Genomic DNA, 21754 nt, shown 5'->3' with positions numbered 1-21754 from the left:
GTGGGACACAACTTTAAGAATATTCAGTGCCTTAAGGCATTTGACTTTAAGGTATTCTATAGGTGGAAGGAACGACAAGTTCCTGTCGAATATTACACCTAAGAATTTGGTTTGCTCAACAACCGGAATCGGTATACCACATAGAGACAGATTTGGATCGTCGTGTTGTTTCCGACATTGACAAAAATGCATACAAATTGTTTTTGATTGTGGAACATTTTAACCATTTTCATCTACCCAAATTTGAAGTCGATTCAAACGTTGCAAACAAAAAAAAAAAAAAACAACAACAACAAAAGGACTAAATTTATACATTCTATACAAACAAAAACGGATTTATTTGGTGAAGGGATTTCGATTTTGTATGTTTAGACATTTCCATTTGGAATATGAAAGGTCCATTCATGAATGACTTGTTGGTGATACGTTATAAATAGAGATTTGCTATCAATTAATCCTTCATACAAATGACCAAATATGTACATTACTGTCTTAATCTTTTTGTCTGTTTAAGATATTAACTATAAGCTTTAATATAAATAGTTTTAGTTTCATATCTGAGTTTATTGAGTTTTCTCTTAGTTTGCAGATAGTGCTTTAATTCGTACTAGCATGGAACTAAAATGTTCCTATCACAGATCAAATAAATGGCCAGTAAATGAGGTCATCATTATACATCACAATGTGGTTTCTGAGTAATTGTTTGGTTTTGTTATTTTCGAAATCTAATTTCTAACAATTTCAAATGGAAACAATATTGATATTTAATAATGTACTGGTAACATATATGTTTATTATGAATTGGAAAAAGCCTTGTACTCGCTGTTGAACGAAGTAAATACCCTGCTCGCAATGTAAACTAAAACAAATATCTTCTGAAAACATATCCAACGGAAAGAACGACTAATCAATTATTAAGCTCGTGATTAAAAAGTGTGTCTAATATTGTTTCTTACTACCCGATAATTAGTATCCTTAAGCGCAATGTCTGCTACGATTTAAAACAAATATTGTTTACGTAATATCAATGTGTAGTTGCATCGTTATGTATTGTACAATTTGATGTTTGAAGACATATTTGATACAAAAATTCAAGTTTGATATGCTGCTGTCAATGTCTAAAGTTCAAGCAACATCGTTATATATGCTAATCTCGTAAATCGTAGACTATATGAGATTAACACATATTCTAATGTTCTTTGGCCAAAGAAATAAAAAAAATACAAAGATTGAAAGACCAGATGTTCCTGTAAATTAAGCGCCGCCTGCGTTATCGACGGCAACCATTATGCAATCATTAATCAATCGAAATAAGTAATGTCACGTTCACGAATGAGAATATATTAAACAAAAAAAGGAACCAACGGGTAAACTAGCGAGCATCAAACACGACCACCATCATATATCAGGATGAAGTATGTTATTTCTCAATAAGGTCCTTATGACGACCTTAAAACTTCCCTCATGAACCCCATCAATCTACATATTTTGAAAGCCTTTATTACGGGATTGTCAGTCAGCACACCACAAAATATTTGGAATAACACGGCGGTAAGTATCTATCTCTTTGTGATGTACCCATTCCGGTTGTTTTAGCAAACCAAATTCTTAGCTGTAGCACTGGTAGAATCAGTATACTAATCATAGGTGATACTCTGTAAAACCTATCATCGATGAATGGTCGCCATGCTTTTGAGTAAACATCCCTTACCCAGTCAGGCAGCACGTTTCATTGAAGTATGTGAAATTTTGTCGCGGGGCGAAAATACTTGTACAGTACAGGGAAATGTTTTGTTAGAATCATAAGATGTCAATGGTTATGTTATCTTAATTGATGGTCAGTGAAAATCCTCGATTGATAAGAGGGCAAGTTACTAACAATATGTATAAAAAGAATAAAATTTGGGAATGTTTGATTCCTTGTAAATGATAAATTATTATTACCAACATGAATCAACAGTAGTTTCCCAAGCGTGACTTCTGTGTCCCGGTATATGTTAAATTCTTAGTGTGTCCCACGTGTACTAACTGTAAGTTAGAATATGTTAAATTGTTCGTGTTTCCCACCTTTACCCACTGTAAGCTAGCACATTTTAAATCATTTGTGTTACCTAAATATACCAAATGTAATTTAGAATATGTTGAATTGTTTGTGTTTTGTATGTATGTCCACTGTAAGTTATTATATGTTAAATTATTTGTGTTTCCTATTTTTGTCCACTGTAAGTTACTACACATATACACACACATATATATCTATTTATATCGTTATATATAAGATAAAGTAAAAGTTAATACGCCATTAAATAGTGTAGTTTATAAACAGATGTTTCGATAAGATAACATAGATCTTTTATAGTATGTACGCATAATGTTTTAGAAACTGATAATAGTAAAACATAACCTCTTTTAATAATTCGTGGCGACAACATCATGCGTACTAAAAGTCATTTTGATATGACCATTTGTCTCTGGAAACTAAGAGCAGCAACATATTTTAGGATTGTTTAAACCGGGCCACACGAGAAAAAATACAATATGAATAAAAAATGCATTTTAAAAAGCTGTATTATCCAGGTACTTACCAAAGGTCAACCCGCAAAATCCACAATCATCTGTTCTTTCCAGAAATTCGTTTTATACACATATGTCGGGCTACACCTAACGTCGGTAACTATTCAAGTGTCTAACGAAGGACAAGATATTGTTAGAAAATGAAAGTACTGTACAGATGATCTTGTCATTAACTTGTTGTGTACAAATACATTAAAATAAACACAAATATTCTCTTATTCGACAGTAATTATGATGTGCACCATCCATAATATTGTAAACACATATTTATAATAGATTTCTACGTTTTTTTTCTAGACACAAGTATATAATATCCATCTAAAGTATTAACTCAAACTGTGTATGCCCTAAACACACCATGACAACAGCAAAATCGCTGCTAAGATAGATTAAGTTACTCTCGGGATACTCACTATCAGAACTTAACTATATTAACATAAACAAAAACAAGGTTAAGATACGACATTACATCAAACCGGAATATGTAACTTACAAGCGAAAACTTACCAAAATCAGCGTAATTTCAGGGAACAGCATTAACAAACATGCGTTGACTTTATCACAAATAATGCGAAGTTCATGGGATCAATAGTGATTGGAAGTTTTAGGTTAGGAATAGACTGGAGAGTATGATTTAATTTCTTAAACGCCTCAAATTGATATGCTTGAGCAAATTCCTTGAAATTGTATTTCTGATATAGGGATAGTTGGAATGTGTCCAGATGTTGTGCTTTATTTGATGAAGGATAAATGATTTTCTATAACGGATTAATATTGGCCCACTGGAGCAGGAGATGCGAGGTTAAATGCGGGAAATAGAGCAAACTATCGAAGACTTTTTTTCATCTGTCGGAATATCATCATTAGATTCAATGGAGCAAACAGCCATATGAGCGAGGTCTCCTGTTAAGTAAATTTTGGCATAACTATATATAATCCGTTCGTCACTATATTACCAAATCTTTCATTACAAATGCTTTCAAAATTACTTAGAGCTTCGATGTTATTTTGAAAAAGCGGAATTTGTGTACCATCGGCATATGGGGACAGAAATAACTGACAATTATGAATAACAAAATATGTTTTTCGTTAATTTATCACTTTCAGCATATATAATAAAGGTATACGGTGAAATAGGATCAATGTTCATTAAAAGTAGCATTAGCAATTGTATGTAATATTTTAGACTCTGTGGTTAGCATTTTATTGTCAATATAGGGACAGATTTGGATCGCCGTGTTGTTTCCGACTTTGACAAAAATGCACACTAATTGCTTTTGATTGTGAAAATTTAAAAACATTAGCATCTGCCCAAATTTGGAGTCGATTCAAACGTTGCAAACAAAAACCGACTAAATATCTATAATCTATTCGTACAAAAATCAACGGATTTATTTGGTGAGGATGTTTCGATTTTGTATTTTTAGACCTTTCCAGCATGAAACTAAAATGTTCCTATCACAGATCAAATCAATCACCAGTAAGTGCGGCCATCATTATACATCACAATGTGGTTTCTGAATAATTGTTAGTTACAAACCATGTTGATATAAATAGGTGTAAAATAGGCGGACCTACTGTTATAATTAGATAATACACATACGTGTTTTATGTTGGGTAATCAATAAAGGTTTTTTTAATAGCCGTGAGGCGTTAAAGCGCCTTCAAATACTATATCAATAGTCGATAAAGAAATATAAAAACAGCAAATTCAATTTTACCCACCCTGAATACATATATCAGAGGACAGTATACATCAAACAAGTGAAATGAATCAGCTAAAGTAGGTTCCCTTTTACGCATGTTAGTTTACCTTCTTCGGTTCAGTTGATACTTTCTTTATCTGTCGAGTCTAATAATGACACCTTTTATGTCCCCTGGGTATGTTTTTTATATTTTCACAGCAGTGTTGAATGTTGAATACAAGCTATTACAAGCTTGATATTGATAACATAGAAAATAACTACAACTGATTTCAAATGTAAGACAATGGTGTTGTTTTTAAACAAAGAAGCTCATTCTAGTGCCTCGGGATTGAAAACATAACAGCAATAAGTGAATAGAAACCCCAGGATTTGACTCCTTCCATTTCTCGAGGTATGGTTCATTGTCAAGTAAACATACATGTAGTGACACATACATGTTTTCTGTTCCTTTTTAAGCGTAGCGCTTCTGTACCATTTCCTTTGCGTATCCATTGCATTTTGTTTGCTAAATTTTACGCATCGTACTATTTTTAAACGAATATAATATAAATCATTCTTTAAACACAATAAATGTCAAAATACCAATTATATCTAACATGGATCTTAAAGTCTTAATCACCACAGTATCAATATATATACCTTTTCAGCATTGTACCATGTCTGTGGACGGTTTAATTATTTCTTTGTCAGCATCCAATACAACCGAACCCAGGTGTATCAGGTACCTGTACAGCATACATACCCCAGGCCATCTGTTAACCTGAGACCGTATTAGATTAATATTTACAGGTAAAACGCATCCTTCTGTAAATCAACTTTGTATGGTATGTATAGAACGACTTAATGTACGAGGTGTTAACCCCAGTGATTAAGTGGCAAAATCATTTTGGAAATGGACCCAAATTTCATTACCATAACCACGACGTATCGTCGCCAATTTCAAAACACAAAAAGGTTACCCCCTACAAATAAATCCGTTCACGAGTAAAGGAGGAGATTGATAAAATTGTAGGAAAGAGATTAAAGAGCTGATGGTCTGTACTATAGATCATTTTAATAATTTGTGATGATATATCCGTTTAATATTTTAACCATTTGTCTGTTACCCTTTAGGTTTGTTTGATGCTTTATTTCCTTTTTGGATCGCTGTGTGTTTAACGGTTGACGGCCCTAATGACGTTTTATGACCTTTTATGTGTTGACGGGTCACTAAGACTGTAACAACAAATAAGATGTTCCAACAGACTTGCCGCAGGGTTGTCATTGACGCCTCCAATAGTTATCAAGTTGGTGGAGTTAGATAGTTTTCCGTATTATCGAGAAAACCGACAAATCAGAAAGCTTCATTTTGGTACAAATAATGACAAAATAACTCTTCATTCGGTTAATTTCATTCGCTGCAGCTATAAAGCTATGGTAATCTATCCAAGAAGCATATGTCTATCTTTACTAGTATAAGTCTCTCTGGTCGACGGATTGTGTGCGGTATCAACTGTATAGGTAAGTTTGTCATCATGTTTATAGAGTACCAACTGTGCTGAATTAATATAACTTATGGTTCATTTTTTATAATCCCGTAGGATTATAGAATTACATCTCTCTTCAATTCTCGTATATTTCCCGTGTATGATATTTGCCATAAATACTGGTTGGTCTTCCCTTCAAACTGTAATCTCCTTATCCCTTTTACCCGGAAAAGTATATCTCGACAACTATCCGCATCTTCCGTTCGGTATAATGTTGATCAGTCTTTAAACCATTACCCTGATATAAAATTTTGTTCACACATCTTTAAAAGTTACGTCAATATCTGTGCCATTTTATTAAAATGAATGCAAAGTTTTCTGAATATATGGAATCTTGATTTTTTTCGGTATTTGTTTTTCTTTTGTTGTTGCTCAAATGCATATCTGTATTAAACGACCTACTATTAGCCTTCTATTGTATACATGTATTTTCGCTTACATCACTAACAGAGTCCGACATATGCTTTTGAAATCTTTTCATCTTTGGTTAAACCGCGGATATCACAACTCAGCTGTCTGCATTGATTACACCATATTCAGGGTATGAAAGTATCCCTGGCAGACATTGATGTATTCATCGACGAAAGACAAATATACGATTATTTCATTATTCACTAACAAATGATTAAAATAACATGTTGCTTTCCCCCGAAAAGGACAGCAATATTGTGACGGGGCAATTATTGGTGTCACATTTTCAATAAATGTCTTCAAACATTATGTGAATTGTGTATGATAATTGTGTTCAAACTTTAAAATTGTGTTATTTGATATGTAAACGTACAATTTCATTTGTTTATTTCTGATTTAACTATTTGAGTATGTAAACCATGAAATATAAGTTGATAGATTACTTGTAAAGCCTTTATCGTGCAGATCTTTCATTATGCCGTATTTTCACGTTGTGAGCCTTTTCCAAATATCGAAGAAAACAGCAACCAATTTTCCCTGCTTTAAAAAAAGGTTTCATGACTAACCAAATGATCGTTGTTACCTCGCTTAGATCTAAAACCGCTCTGTAGGGGTGATATTATGCGATTGGAGTCCAGATACAAAATTAATCTAATTAAACTAATTGTCCATTAGTTATCAGATGTCCCATTGTTTTCAATGATGTTTTACCACTGATTCGTTTAATTAAACCTTTTTGGTGGATGTATTGGAATTTAATTTGGACACATAAGATAGCCAAGACATTTTTTGTGTACTCGTATAGCACAACGGGCTTCTCCAAATAATTCTGTAGTTGTTTAAGCTATCGTTGTTTTTATTGCGTTTTCTTTTGGACTTTGGTATACATTCTTGGGCTATCTCAATAAGTTCGGATGTAAAGGATTCTATCGGGTCGTCTAAATTCAGAAATCAATGCTGTTGATAAGTTTGGTACTGAGATGTTCAAGGTGGTATATAATCGCTCTCTGTGGATCCACAATTTCTTAGAAATATTGGAAAGTGGTTGCTTCAGCAGAGAATATACTGTACCGTCTATTCGAAATCAAGTAACAGAGATGGGTGACAAAACAATCTTCCTTGTCTCAGGAAAAGTGATGTTGTAGGAATATTTTACAAGTTAGACATGAAATGAAGAATAGTATTCGTTTTTTAAAATAAATTCTGATGAGGAATACAGAGAGTCTGCTACTGTAATGCTATTTCATTAAATCAAATTATACTTAGTATGTAATGATACATTTTCATTGTTTTCAACTCTTTCTTAAATAATAGCAAAATTGTTTCATGGAAATATTACAAAATGCTTACCAATAAGGCAACATGAAATTACACATCTTATTATCATCGAACCACAAATGGGTAAAGACAAGTGCGTTACCACTGCGCCACCGAACCATCTTACGATGATGACATTACAATTATTTTTAAAAAAAATTAAAAAACTGAAGAAACACACATACCCTCTATTGAAGCGAGAAAACAGTAAGTTTATAATGTATATATTGTTCAACTTATGTTCGCTTTTAGGCACTGCTAATTTAATATTACACCTGAGTGGGCCTATACAATAATACATATATGTTGAGATTGAATCACACCATGTGATCTCGAAGCTATCTTTCCAATGAATGTTTGGGCCAGGTTTACACAGGTGACCAGTCAGCTGTCAAATAAAGTGAGCGGAGGGAAATGATCACCTATAATATAAGATGATTAATCAGATTACGGCTCAGGGTAGCCATTCGCCAACCTATTTATAAACTAAAGTGGGTTTATAATGGGACTATTATTGTAATAATCAATCGGCTAGTCTCTATGATACCGCGTTTAAAAAGCAATACTCGAAAACAAAAACAACTATTTACACCAATCCAAATGGTTGTAAAACCCATTTCCACAAAATTTTAAAGTTTTGAATTATTGTGTCCAATCACCTCCCTATTTATTCATGCTATCCGATTTATCGCTGCTTTTGTTGTCGTCCGCTATTCAACTAGTATCACTGACCTGAACGTGGTTGAAAGAGTTGTATCACGTAGCTGGCTCAGCTTTTCATATATACTGTTTATATGAATACTTTATTGTATGCAAGTGGAATTTGTTTTACATTCCGATTTGTTTAAATGTTTAAATTGTAATCCAGCTTAAGACGTAGGTTTGGGCATGTACCCATTAATTTTTTCGAGTTAATGTACGGGAAAACATGTAAATACATGTCAAGAATTGTGTTCATTTATTAAATCAATTAACTGGTCAAGACTATTTCCTTGCGATTCAAAACCTGCCACATACTTATTACAGATAAGAGCTATAAAAGTTCTCTCACTAAACAGGGTCTAGTATAAGAAACTTTCAATCCGCATTAAAAAAAAGAATGGAAGACACTCTATAGGCACTGCTGCGCAAAGTGTTGCAATAACCTTATGCACATTTTTTATTTTCACGGTTTTGGAAACACTTACGCTATGTAATTGCAACAGATTATCTGCATACACATGTAAACTGAATGCATCCCTCTGCTGGCAGACTTGTTAAATTATCGAAAAGCTCGAAAATGATCACAGAAACCTTGCTTGCTATGTGTTTTTAGATAAGAGAATATATATTGACCACGTCCATCGTATATACCAATCAGAATTAGAAACCAAGGACAGAAAAGATTCATATACGTCAGCCATATATCTAGATCTTTTTCTACCAAGAAAACAACAGAGACAGCTAGCCATCAAGCTGTTTGATCAGAGTGAAGATTTCAAATTCCCTTTTGTGTATTAATAATTTTAGATAGCAACATTCCTACATTCCTAACACCTCGTGTTGACAAGTCGCAGTAGTTCAATCGATATGAAGCTGGACGCGACTGACGTCCTTTAGATTGTCATCTGGTACTCTTGCATGTTGCCTTGTCCTTCGACTACAAATTCTGGAAGATGAAAATGGAATTAAATTTTCACAATCAAAAGCAGTTTGTATGCATTTTTGTCAATTGCGGAATCAACACGGCGATCCAAATCTGTATCTGTGTGGTGTACCCATTCCGGTTGTTGAGTAAACCAAATTCGTTGGTGTAATATTCGACATGACATTGTCTTTCCTTCCACATATAAAATGCCTTAAAGTCACTGAATATTCTAAAGGTGGTGTCCCACACTGGTTGGGGAGCTGATGGAAAAGTGTTGCTTATACTTTAGTTATATTTAGTTCAAAATTTGACTACGGTTCCATTGTGTATGGATCTTCTAGACCTTCACATCTCAAATTATTAGACACTGTTTATCACCAAGGTCTCAGGCTCGCTCTCGGAGCTTTTCCGACGTCACCTTCAGAAAGACACTATGTAGAGTCTAACGAACCATCACTATATAGCCGTCGAAATGAATTGGCCTTGCAATACAACATTCAGCGTAAGTCGAATCCTTCACATCCTGCTTGTTTCAAAACAAATCAAAGACCATTGCACCATTTATTATTCGGATTTCCACTCTTTTACAAAACACAAATATTGATTATGGTCAGATCCAGTCATTTGGAACGATAGAAATTCCCCCCTTTCTCTTGAATTGACCTGAAGTTGACTTTTCACTTCATGCAATGGTTAAAACAGACACTGAATGTTGTTATCTATTCACCGTTAAACATTATTTATTGAATCGAATTAAACTTCTGTCTACTCGTACCGTTACAAGTCTAAAAACCCTTATTGAAACTGTTGAGATTTGTAAAATTCTACGTTACCTGAAAAGATCTATAAAATATGACTATGGCGTACCATTTTAATCCTTTGCGTTAATGTACCCATTCAAGATTTTTAGCATTTGCCTTTTACCTTTTGTTTTTGTAATGCTATTTCCTTTTGGATCGCTGTGTGGTTTATCGGTTGATGGCCATAATGACTTTTTATGTGTTGATGGGCAGTTCAAATTGACATAATAATAATTCTAAGATTATACCAGATAACAACTGATCAATTGCTGTGGATCGTTATATATCTCAGCAGAAAACTTAAGCAACTAGATATATATATACAAAATATATCTCTGAAGTTGTCCTTTGTGTCATAAGTATTATCTTTTGGCACCGCCATCCATTGCTCTCTAGTTATCAGTCTTTGACAGTAAAGTGTTCTCTTCAATACGTAAACAAGTTTTATAACATAATGTTAAATGCTAAATGTTGTCATTTCAGTAATATGGATATGAAAAAAGAAGTGGGGATTGGGCTGCAGTCGACACCTAAATACCTACCTGCATGGTATCGTTACGACAATGAAGGATCGCGACTTAATGACATGTGCCTGGAGAAAAACGAAAACTACTACTTTCATAGGTGTGAACTGGGAATTTTGAAAACCCACATTTCGGTGAGTAAAACAAAACAACTGGTATCCTCTAAATATCATAGACCTAACCTTTTGTCCGAGAATAAGTTGTGAAAAAGTAACAACCATTCGTTAACAGAATGATAATGCTCTATTTGTTGTTCATTGGTGTATTTATACCAACATTGTTTTTGTAACATTTACATTTCTATGACATCATAAGAGCAGCACTACGAATTTTTATTTTACTTTCTATTCCCTTCTTAACTTTTTCATGAATGTACTCTAAATGGGAGCCAAGATCATTACGTATATAGATTATGGCCTGAAACATGGCAAACAAAAATGTGAAAATGTATCGATAATAGTCTGTGTAAGGGAACTCGGATGCACTTTGGGTCAGATAAAGGAGCACGTGGTTATGTTTAAATCAAACATGTAAATAGCGTCAAAATGTCCTCTAGGACAATCGCCCTGTGCCATTGTGGAAAACAAATTATATTGATTCGTCCTAACTAAGTTAAGTCCTAGGGTAATTATGATGTACTAACCGAAATTAAGTTGGCCTACCAATATAGGGAGCGGTTAAAAAATGGTAATTTCACAATAATCTTAAATTCTAGAATAAGTTTACTTGACGACTGTTTGTATTACTGACTAGTAGTTCTGTGAAAATATTCTTCATATATATGTTTTGAGTAAATTTTCATAAGAAACAAATTATTTAAATATAAACATGGCATTATCACTTTGTGTCAATCAGTTATGTTGATACATATATAAAAATCCTAATTCTAGTACAATACTCTCTACTAATAATTAATTTCTATTTAACAGAATATGCTCGAATTAGACATGAAGAACAGTGTCTTGGTTGACATGGGAAGCGGAAACTGTCAGAAAACACGCATGTTTATTGATGAAATTTTGAAAAAGAAAAGTCATCTAGCTTTTTATCCAATTGATATTTCAAATGGTAGGTATACACATAGATGTTATGCGTCACAGTCGCGTTTGATATTTATCACAAACACAAATATATACGATATTTTTTGTCTAAAGATTTCTCATGGTTTGTCGGATTCAACTTTAGTGCCATTTAAAACCTAATCGAATATATCCGTAACCTTTACCGATGTTTAACTTTGTTTACATATCCTATACTTCTTAATTTTCAGACATCATTTATTTGCCTCAATATATTCCATGTGTGTGCAAAGTGATCTGTGTACTGTTATATCGCTCAGAGTGCACCCCTAGGCATGAATATACCTTGGTGGACCACTCGTTACTTCGCCATTTTGGCATGTGACATACATAAACCGATAAAATATCGATTATTACCATATGCATCGCATTCCTTAAATCCATAACGATCTATTGGAAAGGTTGATGCTGGTGTGTGAGGATGTCAGGACGAAAACATTTAATATTCAGAGTCTTTCGTAAAATAATAGATTATTTCGCTTTCAACATTCCAATGACGCAATTTATTTTCAACGACAGAGTTCAGCTGCACTGGTTGGCATCCGAGTTGAATGTTTCTTTTCCTGTATGACGTCACAGTTTCAGTATGAACAATTGAATAAACATGCGGTATGCCCAGATATGATATGGCTTGTTTTGTTTTGATTTTGCTACCGAGGCGCATGTACCTCTTGTACTTACATTACATATAATGCTTTTATTTTAATCTTTGATTTGTTTCAGAAATGTTACTAGACACGTGTAAGAAGCTGTCTGATGAATATGCAGAGAAACTGGATATCAACCCGATTGGTGCTGACTACGAAACTGGTATCGCAGAAATAAAGTTAGCAAGTCTTTCCAAGAAAAATGCTGTAGATGAATAAGAGTTTGTAATGCTCCACTTCCGCTGCTCATTATTGTCATCACTGTCGATAAAATGTTTTGTATCTAAATACCTTAAGGGTATACTTGTTTAATCAGATTATTTTATTCTTTTTATGGCTACAAATGATATATTCTTACGAGATGATCACCTAGAACATTAATGGTCGCATTTTTTCACATATACAATGTAGCAATAAATGTTGTGGAGTATATCTTCTATTCTACATTATCAATAACAAACGTTTCCAATTTATTCACGTCTCAATAACATTTTAGTCTGCTCGTGATTAAGTGTTCATTATATACAAATTTCATCTGATATATAAAACGAAGAGAAATAAATGTATGAGATTAGGTAGATACGGCAAGTACTTGAAAGTAACATAAAAAATATACAGTTTATTTAACTGCTGAATGGTTGTTCTAATCTCAATATCATTGCAATATTTTACTATGAGTACAATTCCCATTTACTTTCATTCTTTGCCAACATACTTGTTTTTCACCTCCACAACCTGTCGCGTGATCTAAAGACGTCCTACGTAACACATCATGGCATCCTTTATATCCTTATACAGTCATACAACACTTGTGCTAAACGGAACAGTCGTCAAATTTGTTCACCAAAACGAAATTTACCGTTTTCGATATTACATGTGACCCCATAATTTTTCACCTCCGTTACAAATGAAAGGCCGTTGCGTTATCACAGCGTCAACCGATCACCCTGGTCTGGTGGCAAGTGTTCGAGGCAAGTAAGTAGGTCTGAAATTTATGGTCGCTATAGAGGAACGAGGAGAAATTGAAATGCCATTGAAATTGATATTATTCGTTCTGAAGAAAAAAAGTTTGAGAGTTTGCTCCATATCTATATATTTGCATTCTGCACCTATCATCTCAAGAGGCCAAGAACCAGTTTTTATATAAAACTTTGTTCAATTTACTCAATGATGCATCAGACCAAATATGAGAAAAAAATAATCATTCCTATAGAAGGAGTAAGATCATTTAAGAATTTTCTACATTCCCCTATTGAGCCCCGACCTTAGTGGCGTCATCAGGCACTGTTACCGAGAAATTGTTCTCCTCCACTCAATAATGCTTCATACTTAATTTTGACAAAATCCTACTGATCCTACAGAAGTAGCATTTTTCACAATTTGTTATACCGTTCGAACAGGTCCTGCCTCTACAACCTTAAGAATAACTTGATCTGTCTACCATATTTGGCCTCATCCCTCCTACACGGGAGGCTGAGACCATCCTTTATACAAAATTGATTCCCGTTTCACCCAAGAATATTTCTGACAAAATTTGGACAAAAGTCAATCAGTCCTACTTGAGGAGAGGATTTTAAATGTATTGTTCTATTTTCCTTAATGAGCCTCGTCCCTTACAATCTATGAAGTTGTGATCAACTGTATAGATAAAGTTGATTCTTATACATACAATGATTAATCCGTCCAAATTAGGTCAACATCCACTGATTATTACTGGAGCAATAGAATTTTAAAGACAATTCTCTATTCCCCTTATTGGCCCTGTCCACCTCGTCTCAGTGGCAAAATCTTATCATACTAAATAAGAAGTAGTAAATTAAAAACAATCAGGCGATGCCGCTGTCAATTCTTGCAAATTAATTTTGCTAATGGTTTGTTTGCTAATTTAACCTTCACGCATATTTTGCCACATTCATATCAATTTCGATTATTGGTTTTGTTGTTTTGCACGTGATATTCTATATCATATTATCTCTGTCGTGCAGACAATATACCTGTTCAAAACTGATCCTATGGTTTGGTAGTATCCAGTGTCTGGAGCCTGACGATCAAGTACGAAAACTAAAGCTAGTGAAATCAGTGATGACAGGTTCGTATTGTTATTTTTTCCAAATGAATAAACGTTGTCATTTAAAGATGAAATATCAGTGTATTTATAATGTTAATTTACATCAATTTATTATTTTACAGCTGGTTGCAGTTTGATTTTTAGTGTCGATATAACGCAAGAAAGAGATGATATCATGAAGGCCTACAATGACTTCCACGGTGAGAATTATTTTCTTTATATCTAAACACGAGTAAAATGTCATCGGGGTATTCTCCACAACACTAGTTCTTTCGACAATTTCTGTGGCATTCTTTATCGTAACTGTTCGTGTTGTTTATCTGTCAAATTGGAATTGAGCATGCATCTGAAATGTCCCACGGAGGAAAAGCTATACTCCGTTCGTAATAATATATTGAAAAGCAGTAAATTAAGCGAGCGCGTGCGTGCGTGCGTGTGCGTGTGTGTGTGTGTGTGTGTTTCGTCAGATTCCGTGTTCTTTTTCTTAACAATACATAAGCTGACATCGGCTGCGCCTCTCCGAGGAGTGAGGCGCTATGCCTCTTACGAAAAGACTGCGTTCTTTAACAGAGGTAAGTTATCTGTCACATTTTATCTTAACAACGGTAGCTAGCCCCCATGAAAAATTATATAGCTTTCCAACATTTAAAACTGAATTAACTTTGTTAAAAATAGCCTGATTCAACAACTTTATTTCTCACTTGCTTATAATGGCCGCCTCTGTGCGGGATCTCTCTAGATTTGTCATTGTAACTTGACATTCCCGCTCATTTATTTTTGCTATGTTTACAAACACAAATCTAGAGAGATTCCGCATAGTGACGGCCATTCCAAATAATAAAATAAGTGGAAGTAAGTGTACATAGTTTACAACATTTAATTGTTTTGATACATATGCACGTACACTGTAGGTAGAAAATGTTTTATCTTTCCATCGACGTATAATTTATAAATATCGCGTTGTCATGAATTATCTAAAATATTGCTTGAACGCCGACCCTTGCAGGGGTCGCTAAAATTTCGCGTTTTTTTGTAAGGAAGAATACTCTAACTATTGACCGCGACCATGTCAAAAATAAAATCGTGGTGAGATAGTCAGAACCCTTCAGACTACTCTTGCCTTAATTAAGGGGTTTGGCCGATTACAGGTGGTTCACACCTCCTTTGTTTATATAATTATAAGCCAGTGCCCTAGTGTCTGGGTTGAGTGGGCTGACTGTAATATATTATATATCAATGTATAATAAGGACTTTTTACTTCCCCCCACTGCAATTTTGAAATTGCACCTGATGCATGCATGTATAATGCTAAACTGCAGTAGTTTAATCTGTGTCCAACATATTGTCTGGTAAAGCAGCCAGGAGAGAACACATTTAACTTGTCAAAATTCATTATACATGTAACTTATCTCTAGCTGTATTGAAAAAAGGAAAGAAAAAAAATCATGTATTCCTGAATTGTGGATCTGAATACTGGTCCACTCTTATTATAATACTATGACTACTTCCTGCAATCGATAAATAAAATATCACAAAAAGAAACTCCATCAATTTTACAAGGTTACAAGTGATAGTGTATTGTAATGTTTGGTATCTACTTGTTTTGCATGAAATTTGTTGAGCAGAATGTAATTTGTATAAGAACAAAAGGAAGTTTGTAGGAGAACATAGCTTTGTTCCTAGTGCTATTAGATTGTTTAAGGCTGTCACGGGTACAAAATGTTGGCCCGAGTACTCGAATTTCAATACCTGACCCGTACCCAACAATGGTCATGTGTCGTTAGTCTACATGCATACAGTGTTACATGCACAGAGAGGATAAATTTACCTACGTGTAGTGTGGGGCTTGATACAGTGTCATATGAGAAAGAGAGAGGGGGGGGGGGGGGGTGATAAAATCATGTAGAATCGTATTTACTCATTGCAAAACTTCATCGTGTAAACGAGTGGATTAGGGTCTATAATGCTAACGTTGTGACAGAATATAAAGAAATCAATTTGCATATAATATGCCCAACAGAAAGTAGCAGTCACATGACAATTCTGATCCGGAAAGTCTCTAGCTAGTTTTATACATGTATACGACAATGATTAAGGTTTCAAGTACACATGGCCACTTGAGCCAGAGGTGACGGTTTCCGGTTTCCGTAATGAAATACAAGTGTGAGTATAAACATTAGTAATACATTGTTGCGTGTGAACATATTGAATACAGAAATTGTAATCTCATCAGAGTAAGAAATTTTATTGATTTAATAAAGTTTTACTGGTAACATTGACATAAGACCAATATTTCCTATTTTGACGTGTACTCGGGTAGACATTTTTGAAACAGGTCACTGTTCAAACCCGACCCGTGTCTGGGAACTCATGTCAGCCTAATTTTTTTAACCATCAATTTCTGTATAGCCCCATTTTTGAGAGATTTTCTTGAAATCTTAACAGATTTTTATAATTGTGTAATATATTTTCTTTTCAGAAAAAGAGTAATGGTCCAAAGACAAGGCCACTTGATGACTTCATCATTGTAAATATACCAAAAAAAGGTATAGCATCTTTTGTATTGAAAATCCATTCAGAACAATTTAAAAGGATCATTAAATATTTTGTCAGACAAAGAAAAGTGTTTAATATATATTTTATTTCTTTTTCATGCATGTCGATTTACTTCAAGAATAATTTTTTTGCTAAAACTACAGAATAGAAGAGTAGAGTAATGATTTACAACTGCACAAGGACTTGATGGTATAAATGATGTAGTAAATAAGAAATTTAGCTGCCGATCCTAGTGCTTATAAATCTCACTTATAGTGTTCAGGACAGTACATTATTTATATATGTCACATCATCATCTAATTAATTCATTATACAATTCTGATTAATTTGTGTTAAACTTATATATTATGTATTCAGACTGAGATTTATTTGAGCTAGCATCAGTCATTAGATATTATGTGTTAAGATTAAAGTTGACAAATTAAATATGCAGAATTTAATATCAAAATGTATTCTTTTCCCATAGGTAAAGGTGTGCTGGCAAAAAATATATACCAAAAGGGGACACTGTGCTGGAGTATTGTGGTGTCATAAGGACAGATGAACCACATCAAAGTGAGGATGACACATATATTTTTGAATGTGTCTTCAAAGGCAAACAGTACTGGTATGTAAGATAGCATCCTGGTTTATTGCATGGTGTCCTAATTTCAGCTGGGCATAGTTTGCAGGTAGACCATTGCATATTAAGAACAAAATCCATCCAAGTGCCCAACAGAACATTTACATAGGTAGTGTTAGTGCAGTTTTTTTTTAAAGCAGCATTTTCAGGAAATTGGGAAAATTAAAAATTACTTATTAAAGCCAAAACAAAGTTTTTTTTTTTTTTCAAATTCTATGTTTTTGTATTGGCCGAAAAAAATTCCTATGTTTTTATATTGACCGAGTACTCGTTCTGTAATCATTTCAAAGGTTTCTGAAAATAAATGGCCACATTATAGTTCCGTAATGTTAATTACAGGTAAACTTTCCTAGTTTTGAAATTTTTAAGAGATCCACATGCTCTTGTTTTTCTTTGTCTTTAATCAGTAATTTTCTCACTGCATGTTTCGTCTAGCCATGTTTTTGTTTTGTTTCACTTTGGGACGATAATTAAGCAAGTTAGTGTCAAAACACACTGTTTTAACATGACAGAATTTGAGAATAGATTCTTATAATATAGTTTGCGTTGTTCAGTACAACTTGTATAGGTGTCGTATTTAAGTTGAATTCAGTTCTCGAATCATCTGCTTAATAGGCAGAATGCGGGTTCCGTTCAAACGTATTAATGATCTTGAGCTCACGTAAACGCTTGAACATCTAAGAAAAAAAACCCACAAAAACAAACACTTACGGTGCTTGGGCAGAAACTGGCAATTAGTAGGATATCAGAAATATTCACCGCCATCAATAAAGTCAGGTATCAATTGGGAATTTTACCATCAGTTTTGGGAAAATTTTACCTTTTATTGGCTAGGGGAAGCCGCCGATATTCGGTGGTAAAAACGACCAAAACATCAGTGTTAAGTGGTGTATGAACTCAATCTAGCACCTCCTTAAATGACCCTGGCTGTCAGTAGGACATAAAACGACAATAAACAATTAAAAAATTGTAGGAAAGAATTTTACAGGCTTTTCACCACTAGGGCTTATTTGCCCTTCACAGTAAGAGCTACGCTAATATTAGCACTTTGAGACATTTGGTTATATACATTAGAAAAGGATGTTTACAGATTTAACATATTTAATTATTGTGACCTTAAAAGTGGGTCAAGGTCATTTATACTTGTATTGTAAAACTTGACTACCGATGACATTCACATCTTACATACTACTAGTTCCAAATTATTGTAATGTTCTATCGACTCTTCATAAAGTTCTGGTATTGATGAATGTAAGAACTCTGTCCTGACAGAAATAAGGGACCATGCCTTGGCTAGCATTAAAATGGTGACTTTAATTATATCATAATATATGGAAAAAATTTGTCGTGTTCACCAGCTTTAATTAGATCGGAGACCCTGGTGTCTACATTTTAGAGACCCCAATCAGGGTTTTTGCCAGGTATCTATAGGGTCCGGTACACGGACCCATTCCCAATTTCAATCTGTATTTTCCCAATTTGAATTTGCTAACAGTTTTTACGAGTTTTAAGTCATTAGGCCTAATCTTGTCAACTACACAAATGTACACGCGTATATTGGTGAGCGTGCGCTGGGAAGTCAAATCATATCTGCGTTTAAATTGCACGTTGTATAAGGACTTGAATGCAAAGCGTTTACGATACATTGGCATGTTTTTTAATGGTATTGTCACATAATTCTAAATACTACACAAAAAAGATTTTGGTGAAGGATTCAAAGGATTTGGTGAAACCCAATTTGTGGAAAATGCCGATGATATTCTCCCAATTTTTGCTCAGGGTCCCTTTCCCAAAATAGCTTGTAAAAACCCTGCCAATGTGGCAATTTGACAGTGATTTCACTATACTACAACCTGTTGTAAGTCTTCATTTTAAATCAGTGATCTTCAGTAAATAATTAACACAAAAAAAACTCTTGCTGTGTATTAATATTTTTCACTACCATATTTGTCCGCCAATAGGCCCATGCTCAGTAATAAGCCCACCCCCTTTTTTACCAACATTTGTGCATTAGGGGGGGATGTCCGGTAATAAGCTCATCCCCCACTTCCGACCTCAGTTGTAAAAAATCCATGTAATGTGCACACTTGTGTAATATGAGTACCCTCAACCCTGGGTCTAAAAATGCTAAAAAAAATGCTTCTATTCGGGTAATGTGTGCATGATTTTCCTGTCAAAAACAATGTCCAACATACCTGGAACACTCACTCACTTGAGCATAAAATCTGTTTGTTCATGGTTTCCTAGCGAAGTGGGATAATTTTACAAATAACATTTCTGATTTTCTGTAAATCTATAATGAGAAATCAAAACATGACAAAGTTTTAGCGGTATGCCAACTTTTTTTTTTACAGGTTAGATGCAACGCATGATGATGGATCACTGGGCCGTCTGATAAATGATGACAGGAAGCCAAACCTGAAACCAAAGATGGTTCCGATTTGTGGAGAGCCCCATATTTTCTTCTATGCCATCAGAGATATACATCCAAGGGAGGAATTGTTATACTGCTATGGAAATGGTCCATATCCCTGGAGAAATACTACAAATGTAAAGGACTCTCCAAATGATCTTGTATCCAGTATACAGAAGGATAGTATACCTGTGACAGAAACTGATGATACTGCTACATACAGTTCCAATGAACCAGCATCTGACATTTCTGTGTCAATGGTCAACATCCCTGCATCTGCAACTGATGCCAGCAAACCAGATAATGACTTTTGTTTTTGTTGTTCTAATAATGAGACGGATTCAATTTACGGAAATAATTTCATTTTTTCCCCCAATTTTTGACATGTTTTGTTCTTATCTTTGTCAGATGGTAATACAGTGTAACTTGTCTAAACCGGCCCCTGTGTAAACCGGATCTCTCTGTATTCCAGCCAAAATGTTTGGTCCCAGCAATGGAAAATGTAAGCAATGTTGACCTCTACAAACCGGACACCTGGGTAAACCGGCCAAAAAGTTTGGTCCTGGTGACATCCGGTTTAGACAAGTTACACTGTATATTGCATCTGTTTGTGGTGCTTGTGTTCGATTTGAAAGAAATAATAATAAAAAATAAACCTCAATGATTTATCTCGCCTTTTGTGTTACTTAATACAGTATTGCCCCTAGGGGCTGATAAGAGGGACTATTGCCCCTAGGGGCTGATAACATGGACAAAGGATCAAACTGAATGAAAGATTGAATTTACTATTTGATATCTTTTCACTGATAAACATTTGATTATAACATGGAGCAAAGTTGGTGAGAATTAAAAGAGGAGCCAATTTACCAAAGGTCAATGTCACTGGGGGAAAGGTCAAGGTCAAATGTGGTATCTAGTCACTGATAAATGTTGTTTTCACATGATAAAGCAAAATTGACTGGAATCAAACGAGAAGTAAAATGACAAAAGGTCAAAGTCACTGGGCAAAGGTAAGAAAAAATCCGCCCCTGGTCGCTGGGTTAGAGCAGAGACCTATATCACCATGGTTATATAGCTAGGTCTCTGGTTAGAAGCCTGTTTGATATCTCTCTTATTATGAAAACAAAATATCAATTATATGTATAAATACATCAGAACTCAGGTGACCATTAAGGCCCATGGACCTCTTCTATACAGTAAAAGAATTATGAACTTTTTACTTGGTCAAAATGCTGTTCTATTTGCTAGAAGAAAACATTAACAAAGGCGATTGGCTGCATAGAAAACGGATATTAACCGATGTATCTTTTTCTATGGATAGTCAATATGAACGTATTAGCCAAGTAATACACATATATGTATAGGACATGTATGTACAGTCACGTCCTCTTTTTGGAGGTTACACACGTCCTCTGTATGTGCACACACGTCCTCTGTATGTTCACACACGTCGTCTCTTTGTAGGTAACACGCGTCCTCTGTATGTACACACACGTCCTCTCTTTGGAGGTAACACACGTCCTCTGTATGAACACACACGCGTCCTCTGTATGTACACACACGCGTCCTCTTTTTGTATCTAAGGCACATTTGTCCTCCCTTTGTCCCAAATGTCCTCTCTTTTCATTCATTTTCAAATGATAATAATGAAGCATTTAAATTACTTAGGTTAAATGAAAATTATGTGGTGAGTATACTTTCCAAGCCCGTTGTTTGCAGTCATCAATTACTGTGATAATACCATTATATGTGAGTGCCCTTGGTTTACCTTTGGGAGCCAGGTCCTGACTTTGTATCAAATACGTGTAAGGGTGTGTGTGTGTGTGTGTGTGTGTGTGTGTGTGAGAGAGAGAGAGAGAGAGAGAGAGAGAGAGAGAGAGAGAG

At 34.6% G+C, this 21754-nt stretch overlaps 1 long non-coding RNA gene across 2 annotated transcripts; it reads left to right on the top strand.

The window, feature by feature from the left end:
- Positions 1–14765: 14765 nt before the first annotated feature.
- LOC132560183 (uncharacterized) lies at positions 14766–20520 on the top strand. 2 transcript variants are annotated; one of them, XR_009554647.1, is made up of 4 exons: positions 14766–14851; positions 16759–16825; positions 17302–17442; positions 19812–20520. It is a non-coding gene; the product is annotated as an uncharacterized LOC132560183 (long non-coding RNA). The 2 variants fall into 2 exon arrangements; XR_009554648.1 differs by lacking the exon at positions 14766–14851 and adding an exon at positions 16235–16442.
- The last annotated feature ends 1234 nt before the right edge of the window (positions 20521–21754 follow it).

This window comes from Ylistrum balloti, unplaced genomic scaffold (assembly GCF_031769215.1).
Source record: "Ylistrum balloti isolate Yb309-2 unplaced genomic scaffold, AGI_CSIRO_Ybal_v1 Utg371026, whole genome shotgun sequence".
Lineage (NCBI taxonomy): Eukaryota > Metazoa > Mollusca > Bivalvia > Pectinida > Pectinidae > Ylistrum > Ylistrum balloti.
Note: the sequence above shows the minus strand (reverse complement) of the source record. Positions and strands in the feature narration are given on the sequence as shown.